Source organism: Cherax quadricarinatus, chromosome 10 (assembly GCF_038502225.1).
Source record: "Cherax quadricarinatus isolate ZL_2023a chromosome 10, ASM3850222v1, whole genome shotgun sequence".
Taxonomy (NCBI): Eukaryota; Metazoa; Arthropoda; class Malacostraca; order Decapoda; family Parastacidae; genus Cherax; species Cherax quadricarinatus.
Genome location: NC_091301.1, coordinates 58,653,928 through 58,669,754, shown reverse-complemented (window position 1 = coordinate 58,669,754; position 15,827 = coordinate 58,653,928).

Here is a 15,827-nt window from a genome sequence, read left to right as displayed (position 1 = left end):
ATGCCTGAGTAGTTCCCCCTTTTGTAGTTTGGTTTTTCCCAGCCTATTCCTGCTACTCTCTCCACTTGGAGCTCAACTATGTAGTCGAAGCACAGAACCACATGATCACTAGCTCCCAGGGGCCTTTCATACATGATACCCTCGATGTCCGAACTACTCATGGTGAATACAAGGTCCAACCTTGCTGGTTCATCCTCTCCTCTCTCTCTGGTAGTGTCTCTAACATGTTGATGCATGAGGTTCTCCAGTACCACATTCATCATCTTGGCTCTCCATGTTTCGGGACCCCCATGGGGCTCCAGGTTTTCCCAGTCAATCTCCTTGTGATTGAAATCACCCATAACTAGTAACTTTGCTCCCCCCATGTGTGCTCTCCTGGCCACCTCGGCTAGTGTGTCGATCATTGCTCTGTTGCTCTCATCGTATTCTTCTCTTGGCCTCCTGCAGTTCTGTGGTGGGTTGTACATTACTGCAATTATCACCTTATGTCCCTCAGACTGGATTGTTCCTACTAAGTAGTCCCTTTCGCCCATGCCATCCATTCCTTCCATTTTCTCAAAACCCCACTGGTTTTTAATGAGCAATGCAACTCCTCCTCCCCCTCTCCTCCCTCTGTCTTTCCTGAGGTTTTGATATCCGGGTGGAAAGATTGAATCTGTTATTATTCTGGTGAGTTTTGTTTCTGTGAGTGCTATTATGTCTGGGGATGTCTCTTTGATTCTTTCGTGCCACTCCTCATACTTGTTTGTTATTCCATCTGCATTTGTATACCACACCTTCAACTTCTTTTCTAAGACTGTGGTCTGGGAAGTATATTGGGGTTGGGGAAGTGGGAGACCTGGTAAGGAACTATGGGTTTTGCTGTGGGGGTGAAGTTTGTAATGTAGTGGGTGGGGGCATTGGATGTGGCATGGGTGTTTTGATTTAGAGTGTTTAGTTGCACTGGGGTTGACCTGGTTGGGAGGCTTCTATAGAAAGTTGTGAGGGAGGCTGTATTTGATCTTCTTCCTGGGTCTGGGATCTCCTGTCTGTCTTCTCCATCCCCTCTCTTTCCTCCTTTCGCCTTTGTACCATCTCTCTCAGTTTCTTCCTTTCTTCTTGTGTTCTGTTGCGGTCGAGATACACCTTCCTGTATGCCGTCATGTCCCTTAATCGTGCTTTCTCCTGCAGGATCCTGGTCCGAGTCGCTTCTGCCTTGAAGGTCACTCTCACTGGCCGGGTTCTTTTTTTTACAAACCCCCCTATTCTCCGAAAATTTTCCAGCTGGGTCATATCGTCTTCTCCTATTGCTTTCATGATGCTTTCAATTGCTTTTTTTCCCCTTGTTTTCTTGCTTGATATGTTTCCCCTTCGACTTCCTGGAGCCCATACACAAAGACTGACCTCACCCTTTCATTCTCCCACTGCATATCCCTGTGTATCCCCTCATTTAATTTGGTTTCCTCCACTGCAGCTTTCCTTTCATCAGTTTCACTGGCTAATGTACTTGGGCTCAGTGGCCTGTCATTTTCCCTTCTCGGCTTTCCTTGGGCTCTGTTGTTGTCTGTTAGGGCCTCCACATAAAGCTTAGCTCTTTCATTTGCTACAGTCTCCTCTGATAGAGCATCTCCATGTGTGTGTGTGTGTGTGTGTGTGTGTGTGTGTGTGTGTGTGTGTTACGGCCCCCTGCCAAGCTAGCGGTTAAATAGTTAACCTGCCGGCCGGCAGTACCACTGGGTACGTCATCAAACCCATTGTGGGGTCTGCTGAGCCGGCCTTGGAACATTGTGTACCTGAGCACCTCACGGTACGCATGTAAGCAGTAAGTACCTGAACTCCTCAGGGTACGCATCTAAGCTGTAGGTACCTGGACACCTAATGGTACACATCTACTGGCTTTAGAAACATTAAGTACCTGAGCACCTCACGGTACGCATCTACGCAGTAGGTACCTGAACACCTAATCGTACCCATCTACTGGCGTTAGAAGAACCGCTCACCGCAGCTCACTGAGTCTGTTGGCCTCAGTTACTTGACGGCCGCATTCAGTGAGCTGGCAGCATGGTGTTCGGCTAGCGGTGTGTCAACCGGCTTTGGAGAGGATTTACTGGACTACCGGTGATGTCTGCGGACTCACCGTCTACGCTGGTCAACTGTGGGCCGGAGTCATCGGATGCTGTTAGGTGGGACATTCCATGAAGATAAGGTTGGAGTGTTACACTGAACTGGGCTAGGTCCGTAGTGTGACACTTAAGCAAGTATGATGGAGTGGAACACTGAGATATGCTACAGGACTGTAGTGGAACACTGAGACGAAAAGGGTGTCGTGTGACACTGAAGATGGCCTGGTTGTAGTGTACATTGAATAGTGTCATGTGACTGGCCTCGACAAAGACGCTATGCGGGTAGTGTGACGCAGAGACAAGGGTGTCAAGTGTGACACGGTTGCGAAAGTGTGTGTATTACACGGAGAAAAGGGTGTCAAGTGACACGGTGGAGAAAGAGCGTCACAACTCGGATAAGTGTCGTGAGAAACGCAGTTGATTGTAATTTATTATTTTAAATGTTACTTAATTTATTATTTTAGCATAGAGATATATATATAGTGACACAGTAGTGTCAAGAGTTGTACCCTGTGTAGGGTCACGAATTATTATTTATTATTTTAGTAAAATGCTAATTATAATTTATTATTGTAACATGTATATATTATCAGATGTCGGTTCAAATACCTCTAGACCAAAGAAAGTTGATTTTTATATAATATTAAAGATTAATTGATTTTAATGTGTGTATTTATGTATCGGAGGCTGCCATAGTGAAGAGCTCTGTTCCACAAGGCACAGTACTCGCCCCCATCTTATTCCTTATCCTCATATCAGACATAAACAGAGATGTACATCACAGCACCGTATCATCCTTTGCGGATGATACTAGGATCTGCATGAGGCTGCCATCTGCTGAGGACACGGGTAACCTCCAAGAAGATATAAACAAAGTTTTCCAGTGGGCAACGGTAAACAATATGATGTTCAATGAGGACAAATTCCAACTACTCCTTTATGGAAAACTGGAGGAGATAATAACTAGAACAGAGTATACTACTGACTCCGGCCATACAATAGAGCGGAAAAATAATGTAAGGGACCTGGGAGTAGTAATGTCTGAGGATCTCACTTTCAAGGATCACAAGAGTGCCACGATCGCACGTGCAAAGAAAATGATAGGATGGATAATGAGAACTTTCAAAACGAGAGATACCAAGCCCATGATGATCCTTTTCAAATCACTTGTTCTCTCTAGGCTGGAATACTGCTGTACATTAACATCTCCATTCAAAGCAGGTGAAATCGCAGATCTAGAGAGTGTACAGAGATCCTTTACTGCACGTATAAGTTCTGTCATGCACCTTAACTACTGGGAACGCTTGGAAGCACTTGACTTGTACTCATTGGAACGCAGGAGGGAGAGATATATCATAATCTACACTTGGAAAATCTTGGAAGGAATGGTCCCAAATCTGCACACAGAAATCACTCCCTACGAAAGTAAAAGACTGGGCAGGCGATGCAAAATGCCCCCAATAAAAAGTAGGGGCGCCATTGGTACACTAAGAGAAAACACCATAAGTGTCCGGGGCCCAAAACTGTTCAACAGCCTCCCATCAAGCATTAGGGGAATTGCCAATAAACCCCTGGCTGCCTTCAAAAGAGAGTTGGACAGATACCTAAAGTCAGTGCCGGATCAGCCGGGCTGTGGCTCGTAAATTGGACTGCGTGCGGCCAGCAGTAACAGCCTAGTTGATCAGGCCCTGATCCATCGGGAGGCCTGGTCATGGACCGGGGCGCGGGGGCGTTGATCCCCGGAATAACCTCCAGGTGTGTATGTGTATGTGTGTGTGTGTGTGTGTGTGTATGTGTGTGTGTGTGTGTGTGTGTGTGTGTGTGTGTGTGTGTGTGTATGTGTGTGTGTGTGTGTGTGTGTGTGTGTGTGTGTATGTGTATGTGTTTTTGTGTGTGTGTGTGTGTGTGTGTGTGTGTGTGTGTGTGTGTGTGTGTGTGTGTGTGTGTGGGCTAGGTGTTCATAGAATTTTGTGAATATCTTGGTTACAGTGATTTTAGTGGATTTGAGATGGGTGTTAGTCTGTTATGTTGTTCTTAGTTTATGGTGATTTTGGTGGTGTTTTGACTGTATTCAGTGGTGTTTTAGTAGTATTCAGTGGTGTATTTGAGAGTACTCAAAATGATATTTTGGAAGTGTTTCAGTGTTGTTTGGAATTGTTCAAAGGTATTTTTGTGAGTATTCAAATGATTTATGAGAGTATTTTGAAGGTGTTCAAAGTAAAGTGAGGTGTGTGTGCGTATTAACTTCGTAATATGTAAAATTGCGACTATTGAATTTATCGAAAAGTGGCTATAAGTGTTGTGGTGACTTTTTCTAATGAAATAGTTAAAACGAGAAAATTTTTGGGTTATGAGTGAAAATTGTGAGGTGTTGGTGGGAGTGTGAGGGTTTGGGAGGGTGGGGAGAAGGAGAGAGAGAAGGTTACTTCGTGGGGAGTGACCTGAGATGAAATAGTTAAAACGAGAAAAATGTCTAGACGTGAGGAGAGTGAATCTTTTGTAAAGAAATTGTGGATTGTTGTGGGTATTAACGAAAAAAATGTGGAACTATTTGGGTTATCCTGGAGTTTACCTGGAGAGAGTTCCGGGGGTCAACGCCCCCGCGGCCCGGTCTGAGACCAGGCCTCCTGGTGGATCAGAGCCTGATCAACCAGGCTGTTGCTGCTGGCTGCACGCAAACCAACATACGAGCCACAGCCCGGCTGATCCGGAACTGACTTTAGGTGCTTGTCCAGTGCCAGCTTGAAGACTGCCAGGGGTCTGTTGGTAATCCCCCTTATGTGTGCTGGGAGGCAGTTGAACAGTCTCGGGCCCCTGACACTTATTGTATGGTCTCTTAACGTGCTAGTGACACCCCTGCTTTTCATTGGGGGGATGGTGCATCGTCTGCCAAGTCTTTTGCTTTCGTAGTGAGTGATTTTCGTGGGCAAGTTCGGTACTAGTCCCTCTAGGATTTTCCAGGTGTATATAATCATGTATCTCTCCCTCCTGCGTTCCAGGGAATACAGGTTTAGGAACCTCAAGCGCTCCCAATAATTGAGGTGTTTTATCTCCGTTATGCGCGCCGTGAAGGTTCTCTGTACATTTTCTAGGTCGGCAATTTCACCTGCCTTGAAAGGTGCTGTTAGTGTGCAGCAATATTCCAGCCTAGATAGAACAAGTGACCTGAAGAGTGTCATCATGGGCTTGGCCTCCCTAGTTTTGAAGGTTCTCATTATCCATCCTGGGTTAAGAGCGAAAATGTTTTCCCTATGTTGTATAAGAAATGTGTAATGCTGAGATGTGGATGACGAAGAAGATCCAGAACAAAAAAAAAAATGCATAGAATTTCTTCAAGAGAAAAGTATGTTGATTTTAGTCAATGAATTGTACCTTTTTTCAATGAATTTTTTTTTGTTGGATGTATATGAAATGCATTGTTGTATAATAAATAGTGTTATCCTGCATTTTAAGTTAATGTCTGCTCGACAAGATTCAGCCTGTGTGCGGGGTCATCACGTGACGTCACTGACATAGGGGGAAGTCGACAAGATTCAGCCTGTATGTGTGAGGTCATCACGTGACGTCACTGACCGCCGAGTAAAAACAGGTGGGGTGACGTCACACTTGTTTAGACCTGTAGTAAGAGAAAGTACCATGCTCATAGGGGGAGTTCATTTGAATGCTTACCCCCAGAGGGGGGGAATCCAAAAAACCTTGATCCAAGGAGATGGAGACTTTGATTTCGAGAAAAAAATGATCCGAGGAATTGGAGCAGGGAATTTGGGGTGAAAGTGGGAGTTCATTTGAATGCTTACCCCCAGAGGGGGGAACCCAAAAAACCTTGATCCAAGGAGATGGAGTCTTTGTATTATCGAGAAATCCTTGATCCAAGGAGATGGAGGAGGAATATTTGGGGTGAAAGTGAGAGTCCATTTTGAATGCTTATCCCCAGAGGGTGGAATCCAAAAAACTTGATCCGAGGAGATCATAAGAAAATGAAATTAAAAAAAAAATTGGGATAGGGGTGAAAGTGGGAGGGGGAACCTCAAAAATTTGATCCGAGGAGATGGAGAGCACAAGAAAATGAAATTCAAAGAAAATTTGAAAAAAATTGGAAAAAAATTCGAGGGGCGGGGGGCGATCCGGACGACGCTGCAGAAGGCGCAGCAGAAGGCGCTGCAGAAGGCGCGGGCGGGCGCGAGGGCGGGCGCGAGGGCGCGGGCGGGCGCGAGGGCGCGCGGGGCTCGGAAGGAGTCCACTCAGAGGTAGGAGCCACTCTGTAGAAGGCCTTTCGGGAGGAGCCACTGGGTGGGGGTCGTGGGTGGTGGTCGTGGGTAGGGGTCGTGGGTGGGGATCGTGGGTGGGGGTCGTGGGTGGGGGTCGTGGGTGGGGGTCATGGGTGGCGGTCGTGGGTGGGGGTCGTGGGTGGGGGTCGTGGGTGGGGGTCGTGGGTGGGGGTCGTGGGTGGGGTCATGGGTGGGGTCATGGGTGGGGTCATGGGTGGGGGTCGTGGGTGGGGGTCGTGGGTGGGGGTCATGGGTGGGGGTCGTGGGTGGGGTCAAGGTCATTAGCATAAAGGTGTGAAAAGGAGTTCGCTCAGAGGAGACCGTACCGTGGAGACCGTACCGTGGGAGACCGCTCAGAGGAGACCATACCGTGGAGACCGTACCGTGGGAGACCGCTCTGTAGAAGACCGCTCTGTAGAAATCAGTACTACTAATGTATATATGCAAAACAACCTCGGGGAGAGTAGAATGATAGTTTTAGGCCTTTCGTGTTGCAATCAACACATCATTAGGAGCTTGCAAAATTGCTAAAAGAGGAGGATGTCCAAGCAAGTACGTTCCGACAGGGCTGTCTTCACTGGACTGAGCGAATTAGAAGGATACAGGAAGTGCACCCAGGCACAACAGTGCCCACAGCCAGAAGGATGAATATTATAGCATTAGAAAAATCCCACAAGCATTAATGTAATAGCCTAAATGATATTAATGTGGCATTAATAAAAAAAATCGGTCATTTTCCGGTATGATATCAATAACTTTATATACATAAACATATCGTCAGTGATATGGAAGTCACTGGCAATTATGGGGTAGTCTCCCACAAAACGGTGTGTCCATTTAAAGTGACAAGAAAATGGTAACCTTTAAGGGGTAGACCTTCAAAAGTTTTGTAAAGGAAACGGGGCTCATTAAAATAAACTCATTTAAGAGGGAAGCATCTGTGTTAACATGAAAAACGGCCACAGTTATTCAACCCACATAATTCTGACACAAACTCGGGTTCAACCTTCAGAAACTGCAGGAGAAATAGGCACTAATTCCTTGGTATGGCACTACATTTAAGACAGTCTAATGCATTCATACGAGAGCTCAATTTTAGACTGTGTACTATTGCCTCAACTAAAGACGCATCTAATTTGAGCAACCGGTCAGTGATATTGTATAATGAATGCCTATCATGTTTAATAATTGCCGACAATACGATATTCTTTTCAAGCCAGGAGAAACAAGGAAAGATGACTCTTGCTTCCAGCTAATTTGTTGGGTTATTATAAGCTCTAATATGGTTGAAAATCGCGTTCGACTCCTGTGCTATACATATCGAATAACAATGCTCGGAAATTCTCACTTCCAATGCTTTTCCTGTTTGTCCCAAATATTAGAGTTTGCAACTGGTGCAACCAACTCTTTAGACACTACCAACACATTGTTGGGGTGAATTCTTTGTCAGAATGCTTCTAACAGTCCGTGAATTTTTAAATACTACTTGTATATTAAATCTAAGAGCATTCAGCAGGATAGATAATTCTTGTTGTGTGTGTTAACACCAGCACATTCTTGGTCTGAGGTGTTATCCTAGGTTCTGTTCTATAATAAGTTTTCTTAGCTGCCAGCAAGGCAGATTCCACAAACACCTTAGGTCTTAGGATATCGCAGCTTCATACTAATCTCAAATATTTTCCTAATGTCTTCATCTAGGAACTCCGGACTGCACACTCTGTAGGTTCTCAGAAACAAAGTAAGAATTACACACCTTTTGAGTCTAGTCTCATGGTTGGAATAGTAGTGAATGTATGAACACACATTGGTGGCCTTCCTATATACTGTAAACTTAAACTTTCTATCAGCCCGGTGTAGTAACACATTTAAGAATGAAAGTTTAGAGTCCTCTGCGCTCTCGACTGTGAATTTAATAGTTGGTTGCAACGGCTGTAGTCTCTCCTATTTGGGACAAACGGGAAAACCATTGAAGGTGAGAATCTTCCAGAACCGTTATTCGACACGTATAGCACAGGAGTTGAACGAGATTTTCAACCACATTAGAGCTTGTAATAACCCGGCAAATTGGCGGGAAGCAAGAGTCATCTTCCCTTGTTCCTCCTGGCTTGAAAGGAATATTGTAAATTCTGCAATTATTAAGCATGATAGGCATTCATTATACAATATCAGTGATCGGTTGTTCAAACTAGATGCATTTTTAGTTAAATAGTGTGCACACGGAGGAATCAGGGCCTATTTTTCCTGCAGTTTCTGAAGGTTGAACCAGAGTTTGTGTCAGTAAAATGTGGGTTGAACAACTGTGGCCATCTTATATGTTATTACAGATGCCTCCCTCTTTAAATGAGTTTATCTTAATGAGCACCATTTCCTTTACTTTTATAAGTCTTCCATTTAAAGGTTACCATTTTCTCGTTACTTTAAATTGACACACTGTCCCATGGGAGGCTACCCCATAATTGCCAGTGACTTCTATATTACTGACAATATATTTATGGAAATTAAAGTTATTGATATCATAGCAAAATATGACCGAATTTGTTATTATTGCTACATTAATTTCGTCTAAGCTATTACAATATCAATGCTTGTGCGATTTTTCAAATGCTATAATATTAATCTTTCTGGCTGGGGGCATTGTTGTGCCTGGAGGCACTTCCTGTACCCTTCTCTCTCCCTCCCTCACTCACTCCAGTGAAGACATCCTTTGGGAATGAACTTGCTTGGATATCTTCCTCTTTTCTGCAATATGTCTGTAGCCCCTCAATAAACACGTACATCTTGAAGTCTACCCAACAGTCTTTTATCTACCAATATGTAGTCCAACAAACTACTGTCATTATGCCCTACATCATAACTTGTATACTTATTTATCCTCTTTTTCTTAAAATACTTATTACCTATAACTAAACCCCTTTGATTGAAGAAAGTTCAATCAAAGGGCCCCGATTATCATTTACACCTGGCACCCATACCTTACCTACCACACCCTCCCTAAATGTTTCTTTTACTTTAGCATTTAGGTCCCATTCCACAGTTATTCTCTCACTTTAACTTCTAACGTCTAACGTTTAACGTCTACCAAAATCTCTCTCTCTCTCCTCTGCATTCCTCTCTCCCTTGAATTTATTCATTTATATTCCCTATTCTCCTTCCATACCTGATCCCTCAAAATTTTTGCTGCTCTTTCCATAGCTCTAACTATCTCAGATACTCCTGACTTAATCCCATTTATTTCTCCCCACTGAAACTCGCCTACCCCCTTCAGCTTTGTTTTACTTAGAACCAAGACATCGAACTTCTTGTCATTCATAACATTAACAATCATTTCTTTCTTATCATCCGCACTACATCCATGCACATTCAAACATCACAATTTTTCTTCTTCTATTGTTTACTATTTTCTACAGGGGAATGGGCTACTAGCTCATTGCTCCCGGCAATTTATTCGCCTCATACAACACGCATGGCTTAGGGAGGAAAGATTCTTTTGCACTTCCCCATAGAGAATAAAGGAAATAAAGAAGAACAAGAAATATTAAGTAAAATGAAGAAAAACCTAGCTGTGTATATATATATATATATATATATATATATATATATATATATATATATATATATATATATATATATATATATTTATATATATGCATGTGCATGCCTGTGTAGTGTGACGTACGTGTAAGTAGAAGTATCAAGATATATCTGTTATCGAGTCTCTATATTAGATAAAAAGAACACCAGCAATCCTACCATCATGTAAAACAGTTACAGGTTTCTGTTGCACACTCACTTCGCAGGACAGTAGTACCTCCCTGGGTGGTTGTTGTCTAGCAACCTACTACCTGTATATCCCCCATGCATCCATGCTGTCCTTCACCCGTCACCCCACAGCTGGCGCCCTCCCACCCCCACGATATCAGCAATGTCACAAGTAGTCGCGGGTTCCCAGGAATCTTCACGACAGAGCCAAAGCTGTCGTTCACGAGGCATCTGCCGGGTGTGCTACAGGGAATGTGCACTCAATCCCACAACTGGCAACATCCGTGCACACAATGGATGTCTAGGCTCCAGGAGAGCTCCAAATGAGAACAACCAACAGCCTCCCCAGCAGACAGGGCTGACAGCTACAGTGACTTCACTTCTACAGAGGACCTAAAATCTTCAATCAAATTAACATCCAAAATGACTCTGACACACATCCGAAAAGCAGCTCGCCCTCAAGCTGCTAGCAAATTCACTAACCTTCTGAAGAAAGTCAACGATGCTCCTTCAAGCAACAGATCCTGGCACAACCTGCTGTTTTTGGCAATGCCTGTTTGGCTGTCCCACCAAGGAGGGACAAGTCACTAGCAACACATGTTATTAGGGCAATAAATGCATTTCCAAAGGATGACAACCTCGTCCGTCTCCCCCCTAGGGCGACAAACACCCGCCGGGCAAATGCCAACAACAGGACACCCGACGCCTCAAAAATCAGCCCAAATTAGCAAAAAAATAGAAGAGGGTAATACTATTGGAGCTCTGAGGCTTATAACCAGTGATGATACCATCGCTCCCAAGGACGTCAGCACGGCACAAGTTCTGAAGGACAAACATCCACCCAGGGCTCCCAGTACCAACATTGACCTCCCTGACATTGCAGCAGGCGAAGAACATCTAACCTTACAGGATGATGATGGGAATAAAGCTGCTATGTCATTTCCAGCGGGAGGTTTCACCGGTTTAAGGCCTCAACATTTAAAACAAATACTCAGTCCAGCACATTTTTCATTTCTCATCTATGTTACATATCACATTTCTCACCCTCATCATCCCTAAAACATCCTTTCTTATTCATCCGTATATCACCAAGAGATGTTTTAACCCCGACGAGCCATCAAGACGTAGGAGCCAGAGCAACCATCACCACTCCAACACCACCTACCACACTCTGGTTCCTACGTCGTGATGGGTCGTCGGGATAAAATATCTCTAGGAGACATACGGATGAATAAGGAAGGATGTTTTAGGGATGACGTGGATGAGAAATGTGATATGTAACATAGATGAGAAATGAAAAAAATGTGGTATGAATATTCAGTTTGAGAAAAAAATGTGTAAAACAATTTTATGTTTTGATGTTTTTAACATAAATTTGTTGGGTAAATTGTATTAATATTTTTTGTTGATGAATAGTTAACATGAACTTAGTAAAGTGATTGTGTATTAGTTGGAGGTGTGTGACTTAGTTCTGGTAATGTCTCATGTCATGGTAAATTTTTGGTGCTTATGTCTTATATTTATTGTCAATATGTCAAGTATAGGTTTTGGTGTATGTCTTAGTTATGATGTGTATGTCTTAGTTGGAGGTGAATGTCTTAGATTTGGTGTGTATGTCTTATGTCTTAAATTTGTGATTGAAATGTGTAAGTCGTGGGGGTCTGTGCATTTTTTTTTTTTTTTTTTGGTGATGGTGATATGTCATAGTGCTCATGTTATGTTATAGATGTTGGTGGAAGTGTCGTGGTATTTTTGTGTATGTCTTATTTTTGTGCGAATGTTTAAAAAGTAAGTGTTTTCAGTGATCATAGTAGTTTTGAGATGCATGATCTTAGATTTTTGGTGATCTTGGTGATGAGTGTTGATAGATGATGGTAAACATGATATGGAATTGGTGATCGTGATTTTTGTGTGAGTGTTTATAAAAATGAGCGTTTTCTGTGATTTAATGGTGGGGTCATAAAATCAGGTAATCGTCTTGGATATAGTATTCTTGGATATTGTGGGTACAACAGGTTGACACAAGGTGGGTTGGGTGTGATGTTACTGATCACCAATTAAACACAGATGGGAGTGTGGCGTCACTGGAGGTGACCTCGCCGGTCCTGTGGGGTGTGCCATCGTGTGTTGGTGGAAGTGAGGTGAGTGCGCTCAGATATTGTCAAATATGATTTTTTTTGTGTGAATGTTTATAAAAAATGAGTGTCTGCTGTTATATTAGTGGTTTTTGAGGTAAGTGAATATGGGTGCTTGTTGTTGGTGGTTGTCTTAGATTTATGTGTGTACAAGATATGTTTTCAGTTGATGGTGATCATGTACTAAGTGTTTGTGTGTATTAGGTTTGTGTTCATTTTTTTTTTTTTTTTTTTTTTTTTGCGCCCATGGGGAGGGAGTTCTTGGTTATAGTGATTTGAGGGGATTTCTATAAATGGGTGTTAGCTGGTGATGTTAAACTTAGTTTCTGGTGATTTTGACGGTGTTTTGGTAGTATTCAGTGGTGATTTGGTAGTAATCAGTAGTGTTTTGGGAGTATTCGGAGGTGTTTGATTTTGATTTTGAAGGTGTTCAAATGATGTGCAGAGTATATTTTGAAGATGTTCAGTGGTGTTTTGGTGTTGTTCAGAGTTGGTTCAAAGTTAGTTAGTGTGTTAGTTATGGTAATGTCTCATGTCATAAGTGTATGAGTTAGTTTTTTTTTTTTGTGCTACAGATGTAAAGTCTGGAGAATGGGGGAGGAGTTTGGTAGATGAGATGTAATTTCGGTTAATGAAATGTGTAAGTATGAATGAGAATGTAAATTGGTGGGTGAGTTAGAGAAGACAAAATGTTATGTGATCTTAGTAAAAGTAGAGATAGTTTTAGTGAGCTTCGTTATGATGATGTTTTAAGAGAATGTGTACAAAAATGTGCGATCTTAGTGGTGGGGTTATAGAATTTTGCAAACGTCTTGAATGTGGTGATCTTCGATATTGGAGATATAACAGGTTGAAACAAGGTGTTTGGGTGTGACGTCGCTGATAGCCAAGTAAACACAGGATGGAGTGTGATGTCATGGGAGGTATCCCTATCTGTGCAGGTATGTGTTGGTGATAGTGAGGGGAGTGTATTAGATATTGTATGGAGTTGGTGATTGTGATTTTTTTGTGCGAATGTTTATAAAAATGAGTGTTTTCTGCGATCGTAGTGCTTTTGAGGTGAGTGGTCATTGATGATAGTTGATGGAAGTCTTAGTTTTTTTATTTTTGTGTGTGTGTACATGTTATGTTTTCAGTTGGTGGTGATCCTGTTGTAAGTGTTTCGGTGTTTTTTGGATATGTTCAAAGGTTTTTTTGTGAGTATTCAAATGATTTCTGCGAATGTTTTTTTTTTTTTTTGCGCTCATGTTATATAAGAGTATGAGGTGAGTGGGATCGTCTTGGTAATAGTGATTTGAGTGGATTTCTATAAAATGGGTGTTAGTTGGTGGTGTTGATCTTAGTTTCTGGTGATTTTTAGTGTTGTTTGGGCAGTATTCGGTGCTGTTTTGGTAGTATTCAGTGGTGTTTTGGGAGTATTCAAAGGAGTTTGTTGATGTTTTTGAATGTGTTCAAATGATGTTTTAGGAGTAATCAAAGGTAATTGATGTTGTTTTTGGCGTTGTACAAAGTAAAGTGTGGTGTGTGTGGGTGTGTTTGTGTTAGTTTTGGTAAAATGTCTCATGTCATAAGTGTATGAGTTAGTTTTTGTGATAATGTTGTAAAGTCTGGAGACTGAGGGAGTAGTATGGTGGATGAGTTGTAAAATTTCAGTTAATGAAATGTGTAAGTGTAGATAAATTAGAGATGACAAATCTTATTTGGGAGTATTCAAAATGATATTTTGGAAGTGCTTCAGTGTTGTTTGGAAATGTTCAAAGGTGTTTATGTGAGTATTCAAATGATTTATGAGAGTGTTCGAAGTAATCTTGGGGTTGTTCTGTAGTGAGATGATAAAGGTTGTCGATGAGAGAATATTTCTTAAGAGATATTGAGAAAAGGTGGTCTCAAATGATGATGTATGAGAGCGTTTTGAAGGTGTTCAAAGTGAGTTGTCTGTGTGTGTTAGGTGGTCATAGAATTTTGTGAATATCTTGGATACAGTGATTTTAGTGGATTTGAGATGGGTGATGAGATGCATTTGTTGATGTGAAATGTGATTTTTGTGTTTGTTCTGAAGAGGTGTGTTGGGAGATGGGTGAGTGGATGTGAAGAAATTATTCAAAAATGATATTTTGGAAGTGATTCAGTGTAGTTTGGAAATGTTCAAAGGTGTTTTTTGTGAGTAATCAAATGATTTATGAGAGTGTTCGAAGACATCTTTCGGTTGTTCTGTAGTGAGATGATAAAGGTTGTGGATGAGAGAACATTTCTTAAGAGATATTGAGAAAAGGTGGTCTCAAATGATGATGTATGAGAGTGATTTGAAGGTGCTTAAAGTAAAGTGAGGTGTGTGTGTGTGTGTGTGCTTGTGTGTCTTAGGTGGTCATAGAATTTTGTGAATATCTTGGTTACAGTGATTTTAGTGGATTTGAGATGGGTGATGAGATGCATTTGTGGGTGTGAAATGTGATTTTTGTGTGTGTTCTGAAGAGGTGTGTTGGGAGATGGGTGAGTGGATGTGAAGAAATGTGGGTGAGATGGAGAGGGGTATGGGAAGGGTTGTATTAGAAATTTAATAAAATATGGGGGGATTTTACTGAAAACAAAGGTAATGTGTGAATATTTAAAAAAAAATTATAGAAGTGAAAAGTTATGATATATTGGTAAAGAATGGAGGGTGTTGAAACATGTCGCAGTAGTTGGGTAGTGAGATTAGTTGTTGTGAGTATAATATCAATTTATGTGGATACATATCGTAGGGGTTCTTAATGGAGATATCGAGGGTTGAAGGTAGACACACTTGTTGGATGGTAACATATATTGTCAGACTGTGATGATGAGGAATGGAGCCCAGCCTCTGCCTGTCTTCGCCTGGAGGTCTACACGCCGATCTGAGGGGGAGGCAGAGGTACGACCGTACACATGCGCATCCCGTGACGTCATACAAAATCACAGGCCTACAAGGGATCTCCTATCTAAAGCACATGGATGATACTATATGCTATAGAACATAGGGATCAGCAACTATGCTGACAGCTCGGTCATGTTACGTATGTCGTCTCGACATACACTACTATCTATAGGCTGAACAGGCAGGTGGTTCTGGGCTGATTCTATACAATAACAAATTCATATATAACTTAGAACTAATGGATGGTATCATAATGGATGTTAACAAAATGAGTTTTACGTAATGGGTGTTAACGTAATCACTTTTAACGTAATGCATTACAAACTATAAGATCAAATCATTGTACAATATGGATGGAATTGATCGATCGATCTGTATTCATGCACTCTACGGATTCTGAGGAAGAATAAATATATATATACAAGGTGAAATTAACAGCAAAGGCATCTGGTGCGCACTCAGATCATTACTGTCAAATTCTCAGAATACGGAGGGAACGTGAATACGAAAAAAAAAAATTTCTGAAAAACTAATCAGTTAATAACAAACAGTTGACAATTTACTTCATCTCGGACATCTAGTTATACAGACTATGTACATTTAAACCCAATTCTGCGAGGGTGAGGTTTACATATGCAGAATGGTTATCATCTCTGGGAGGATCGAATTC